Here is a 6,000-nt window from a genome sequence, read left to right on the forward strand (position 1 = left end):
CCAGATCCTCCCTGAGAATTCCAAAAGCAGCCTAAAAACATTTACAATTTACATGCTCTATCCTTTAAGGTTGTTATTTGTTACTATAACATCAACCAAGATTGGAGCCCCATGGTGCCAGGCACTGTCCAGACACACAGCAAGAGGCAGTCCCTTCCTAACAGAGCTTACAATCTAAATAAGCAAGACAGATCATAAAGGGCAGAATTATTCCCATTTTTCTTTACCTGTAAAGTCATTTACCATTCAGGGAATCTGTGGCTGATCTGGGGATTGAACCCAGATCTCCTGACCTCTAACTACAAGACAATCTGTCCTCTCATCCTTCATCTTTATGGCAAGAACAATCCAGCTCAGAGAGTCTCAATCCTTTTAATATTTAATATAGTTGGGTTCAAATGTCAGCTGCTTTCATTGGTACCCTAATACCACCCTGGTGGCTTATTAGAAACACTAACATAGAGAAGAATGCGGGATTCACACTTGGGCCTTGAGACTGCTCTTGAACTGCTCAATAGCAAATACTGAAATGATGGAGTTGCCATCCAGACCCTGGTAACAATGGCTGGTGGTGGGTCTTCAGCCAGGGACTCTGGGGAGACTTGGAACAAACACAAAACAAACCCATGGCAGCGAGGAATATAAAATGCCCTGCTTGATAGCATAGCGTACTAGTTGAATAACCAGTGATTGAATCAGGACATCAGCACCATAAAAGAGAGGAGTGGCCATTTTCAGTGCCTGCAAGGCAAAGGCCTCTTCAGTCCTGCTCCTGCCATAATGCTGGAGGGTTTGGCTGAGACCTCACCATAATTCACCAATTCAGACTGAAAGAGGGATGCAGCACCATTAGCTAAGCCTGTCTCACCACCATGCAGCCCAGATGACAGCACTGCTCAAGAATTCTTTCCTTTTACATTTCTTATCTGACTGACCAAAACACACCAAAGGCCTGGAGCAGATTATTGGCAACTAGCTTTGACACACAAGGCTAGAAGGATGAAAGAGACAGTGTCCTCAGTTTGGAGAGAAAAGAACATCTTCTGGGGTTTTTCAAAGGAGCCAAGGGGAATTAGGTTCCCAATTCCCATTGATTTCACCACCCAAATCCTTTAGGCTCGTTTGACTATTTCAGCCATGCACATTGCTGCCAAACACCAAGCCCACTCTGAGCCCCATTACAATCTCAAAGCACAGCCTACTGCCAGGAACACATACTGCACAGCTGCAATATGTATAGATGGGACTGGATTTAAGAACAACATCCCAGAACAAAGAAGTGGATGAAAGCTCCATGGCTTTCCATTGGGATCAGTCTATGAACGAGACAACCTCTAAAGAGAGATGGTCTAGTAATTAGAGGACAGGCCAGACTGTGCATTGCTGACTCGGTTACAGTCTCTCTGCCTAGCCTTGGGCAAATCACTTACATCCAGAATGTCAATTAAATCACCGGGAGTTAAGCACCTAAATACCTGTGGGGACGTAGGCCTTATCCTCTCTAGTTTCTTGCATGTAAAGTGGGGTGAAGGCAGTAAATGCACCTACCTCACACAGGTGCTGTCAGCATTAATAAGTTCATTGTAAAATAGAAAGCTCCATGTAAGTACCAATTTCCTCCCATCCCTTTCTTAACTTTGCCCTGATGGGGCCTGGGGCAGGCCTATTGGGACTAGTGAAAACCCCACTCCCACAAGAAAAAACAGAGTAAAGACTAGCAGAGAAACTTTGGATTTCCAGCAAAAATTCAGCTCTCTCTCCCCAAACCATGGAAGATTTTACTATCAATTTAGAGCAGGGTCAATAGCTTGGCATCATGCCCAAGTTTTCGGCAATCAAATCAATAGCTACGGGGGACTACAGGTCCCCGTCCCCCCTTACAGTTTAAAGAAGGAAATATTAAGATGGAGAGAAAAAAAAAAACCAAAGAATTTTGATCTGTAAACCCTCCAGTGCTGGGACAGCTGCAAAACAGGCAATAGGGTTGTGTAAGAGACCGTATCTGCCAAAACTGAAACTTGGCAAAAAGGAAATTCCTCCCCAGCCCTCCACTACCGCAATTCAGCTGTTTGTAAACCCCTTCAGACGGCCGCACGCACCTCGAAGGCAACTCATTTAAGTGGCAGATCGCAGTTGAAGAAAAGCAACATACCTCTCGGGAGTCGCCGACAAGGTCCTGATCCCTTTACACTCAGCCAAACAAATCTTTCCTAACCAGAGAGATCGTGAGTTTACCTCCTGCCTCTTCGGGGCGACTCCTCCCTTGTAGGCTCCTCCTCCGTCCCCCTGCCCACACACAAACCGCTTCTTGCAAATACAAGAGACTGGGGCCTGGGGCAAAACGAAAACAGGAAAGAAGAGACATTTTGGTGCAGGCAGCTCCCAGCGTTAGCCCCCTTCTCCCAGGAGCACCGCGCACTTGGCAAACGTCGCTTTAGCGGTAGAAGGTTGAAGTTTGTTTATAACCCCGATGGTGCTGCACCAAGCAGCTCCGGTCACACTCTCCCCTCCTCCCCGCAGTTCTTCTCCGCATTGCAACAGCCTCCCTGCAGAGCTGCAGTGAGAACTCGCTCTCCGGAAGAAGGGAAAGCCCAGGGCCGGGTAATACCACCCGGTAGGCAGAGGTGAACCGACCCTACAGGGAAGGGGCCTCTTTAATAACGGATAAATACGTAGCTCTCAAAAAACCACAGCAGAGGAAACGGAACAGGGGATTAGGAAAAATGGTCACAGACGCTTTTCAGCCTCCTCGCCTGCTGCTAGCCACGCCTGAGCTTCCAGTCCCCTTAGATCTCTGCTCCTAGACACTCACAAATGCTTAGCCCCCTTCCAGCCCGGATCCTGGTACCCTGACCCTCATTTCTAAGCTCCTACCCACACCTGAGCATCGAGGTGCCATTAATCCCTGCTCCCCAGCACCTATCTCTCTGCTTCTAGCCCACAGAGCCTGTCCCACACCACTGATCAACCTAGGTGACCAGATATCCCAATTTTATAGGGACAGTCCCGATATTTGGGGCTTTTTAAATATATATAAAGGCTCCTATTTCTCCCTACCCCCAGTCCCAATTTTTCACACTTGCTATCTGGTCACCCGATCCACCCAAGCCTGCCCCTCCATCCCTTTTCTGTGATTTTGGCTTAACACTGCAGAGAGAAGCCAGCTAGGGTAACGTGTGTGCATAACCTGCCTGGCTCCCCAGATGCACAGGACATGCAGGGTTTCCTCCCCACACACACACACAATTCTTTCCATCTCTCTTGAAGCAGAGCCAACCCCAAGTGCATGCCCCTGACTCAGGGCCTGCTATCAGTTCTGCTCATTGCTGACAACCAGGACAAGGACCCTGTGATCCTGATCTCCACAAATTCTCCGCCCTTCCTTCCTGGTCCCTCAGCACAGCACCTTGCAAACAGGCTGCTATGCGGTCTCCTTGGCATAGGGGAGGTGGAACTTGATGGAATAGTTGAGGAAGGTTACATGTATCTTCATACTTCTCCTCTAGGGGTGAGCAGATACTGGACAGGGGGACAAGTATGTGTATGTGAATTAAAAGTTCAGTGTGATAGTTGTCCACTACTTTCCATCCCAAAGGAACCCATACGACTTTAAAGATTATATTGCTTTCTCAGGGATCACTCATTCCGGAAATGCAGCTGCTCTTCAGCAGCTAACAGCCATGCTGAAAGAAGTTTGGGACAAGCAGTGGCATATACAGTCTCCAAATGAAACTGCATAGAGACTTCTAAGGAAACAGCATTTTGCTGTACTTTACCAATGTAGATTGTGCTTTGCATTTCTTCCCATTCTACAAATGAGGAAAACTGAGGCGTAGTGCAAGCCTGCACAAGCATAGTAAGAACAGGGAAGGATGGGTGGTCTAGAGAATAAGGCAGTGTACTGGGAATCAGAAGATTGAGGACTTGTCTACACTGTGAAGTGGTCGACAAAACGTTTGTCTTTCACAGGTACTTAAAAAAGCCCCCCTGCGAAAGACAAAAGTTTTGCCAATGCAGGTGGCGGCGTGAACGCGTCTCTCTCCTGCCGACAAAGCTAATGCTGCTCGCGGGGCTGGAAGTATTTTATCGGCTAAAGAGCTGACAAAGTACAGAAAAAGAGCATTTACACAGGAGGACACTTAGCGACAAGGCTGTGTCAACACAGGCTTGTCACTAAAAGCTGCATGGTATAGACAAGCCCCTAGATTCTACTGCCAGCTTTGGCACTGATGCACTGTGTGTTCTTGGGCAAGTCCCTTCCCCTCTCATTCATTATTGATTTAGCACAGGGGTCAGCAACCTATGGCACGCATGCCAAAGGTGGCACGCGAGCTGATTTTTAATGGCACGCTGCTGCCAGCCAAGGTCCCTGCCACCGGCCCTGCTCAGCCCGCTGCCAACCTGGGTGAAAAAAAACCCAGGCCGGCAGCGGGCTGAGCGGGGCAAGTGGCCAGGACCCCAGGCCGGCAGTGAGCTGAATGGGGCCGGCGGCCGGGACCCCAGAGCAGCAGCGGGCTGAGCCGCTCAGCCCGCTGCCAGTCTGGGGTCCCGGCCGCCAGCCCTGCTCAGCCTGCTGCTCTCCGACAGGGAGTTCCTCCGGGAAGGGCAGGCAGCCACTGGCCAGGGATTCTTCCCCATGGGGCACCTGGGTGATCTTGGATGTGAGTTCCGAAGCCCCTGCCCACGGGGCTCGGGGAGCACTGGGGGGACTGGGCTCTGGGAAGCAGCTGCGTTAGGGCTCCCAGATGCTGCATGAGAGGCTTGTGCGACTCTCTCCTGGCCCCTGGACTTTAAAGAGGGAGTCTAGACTGGTGCAAGGCGCCACAAGTCACAACTGGCCCCCCTCTTTGCATGGCCTCGCTGCCGCCTCATGCTCCCACTCTCCTCTCCCCTTCTCTGGCACTGCATCAGCCTAGGAGGGGGCCGTGCCCCCGGTGCCCCGAGCCAGCCGGGCAGCGGTAGGATGGAGGGATTTTGCAGCCTCTGGAAAGACAGCAAGAGCCTCGCTGTCTCCATCTGCTATCTGTGAATCCTAACACAGTGGCACTTCAGCTCGGGCGAGAGTGGGCCCCCCCCATCTGGGCAGCTTTCAGCCCCCAGGAGAGTTCAGGTTTAAAATGTGCAAACTGCGGAGTGATCTGGGTAAGTTTTGCATCGCAGAGGGTCTGCATCTCAAAGGGGAAGGCAGTGGGGAGCGCAGTGGTCCCTAGAAGCAGCCAGGTGTGGTTTTTTTTGGCCTCAGAGACCCAAGTCTTAAGGGCGCTTGTGAGAGTTCCAGTCTCTGCTGTGTCCGTTTCATGCCAGGAGTTGCAGCTGAGCTGCTTCTCTGAGCCATTGGCATCACTGAAAGGGAGAAGCTGAAACTCCCCTGGGCACGGTGTCGATAAGAGTGTTAGGTGCACAGGTTCCTTTGAAAGAACCTCCTAATGCTCCTTTATGTGGTAGCAGTGTCCCCCTTCCCTCCGCCTCCCCACCCTGTTGCTGGTAGAGTCGCTGCTTTTCCTCTTAAATGCACATGCCACCATCTTCTGAACTTGAAAAGTATCTGGGGCGTTTGAGTGGATCAATATTGCAGGGAGAGATGGGAGCCAGAAAGGGCGAAATCTTTATGGACCGTCCATTTAGATCAGCAGTAGGTAACCTATGGCACATCTGCCAAAGGCAGCACACGAGCTGATTTTCAGTGGCATTCACACTGCCTGGGTCCTGGCCACCGGTCCGGGGGGCTCCGCATTTTAATTTAATTTTAAATGAAGCTTCTTAAACATTTTAAAACCTTATTTACATTACATACAACAATAGTTTAGTTATATATTATAGACTTATAGAAAGAGACCTTCCAAAAACGTTAAGATGTATTACTGGCACACAAAACCTTACATTAGAGTTAATAAATGAAGACTCGGTACACCACTTCTGAAAGGTTGCCGACCCCTGCTTTAGCATATAAGCTCTTTGGGGCAGACTGTCTCACTTTTGTCCAAGTGATGCACCTAGCAC

At 50.0% G+C, this 6,000-nt stretch overlaps 1 protein-coding gene across 1 annotated transcript in view; it reads right to left on the bottom strand.

Annotated features, from left to right (window-relative positions):
• Positions 1-2,243, bottom strand: part of CAPN1 (calpain 1) — a 55,250-nt gene extending 53,007 nt beyond the window's left edge. The window contains exon 1 of the mRNA XM_054035593.1: positions 2,153-2,243. The gene's annotated coding sequence lies outside the window, so the exon portion shown is untranslated. The remainder of the gene's footprint in view (positions 1-2,152) is intronic.
• Between the last annotated feature and the right edge of the window lie 3,757 nt (positions 2,244-6,000).

The sequence above is a fragment of the Malaclemys terrapin genome, chromosome 7, assembly GCF_027887155.1.
Source record: "Malaclemys terrapin pileata isolate rMalTer1 chromosome 7, rMalTer1.hap1, whole genome shotgun sequence".
Classification (NCBI taxonomy): domain Eukaryota; kingdom Metazoa; phylum Chordata; order Testudines; family Emydidae; genus Malaclemys; species Malaclemys terrapin.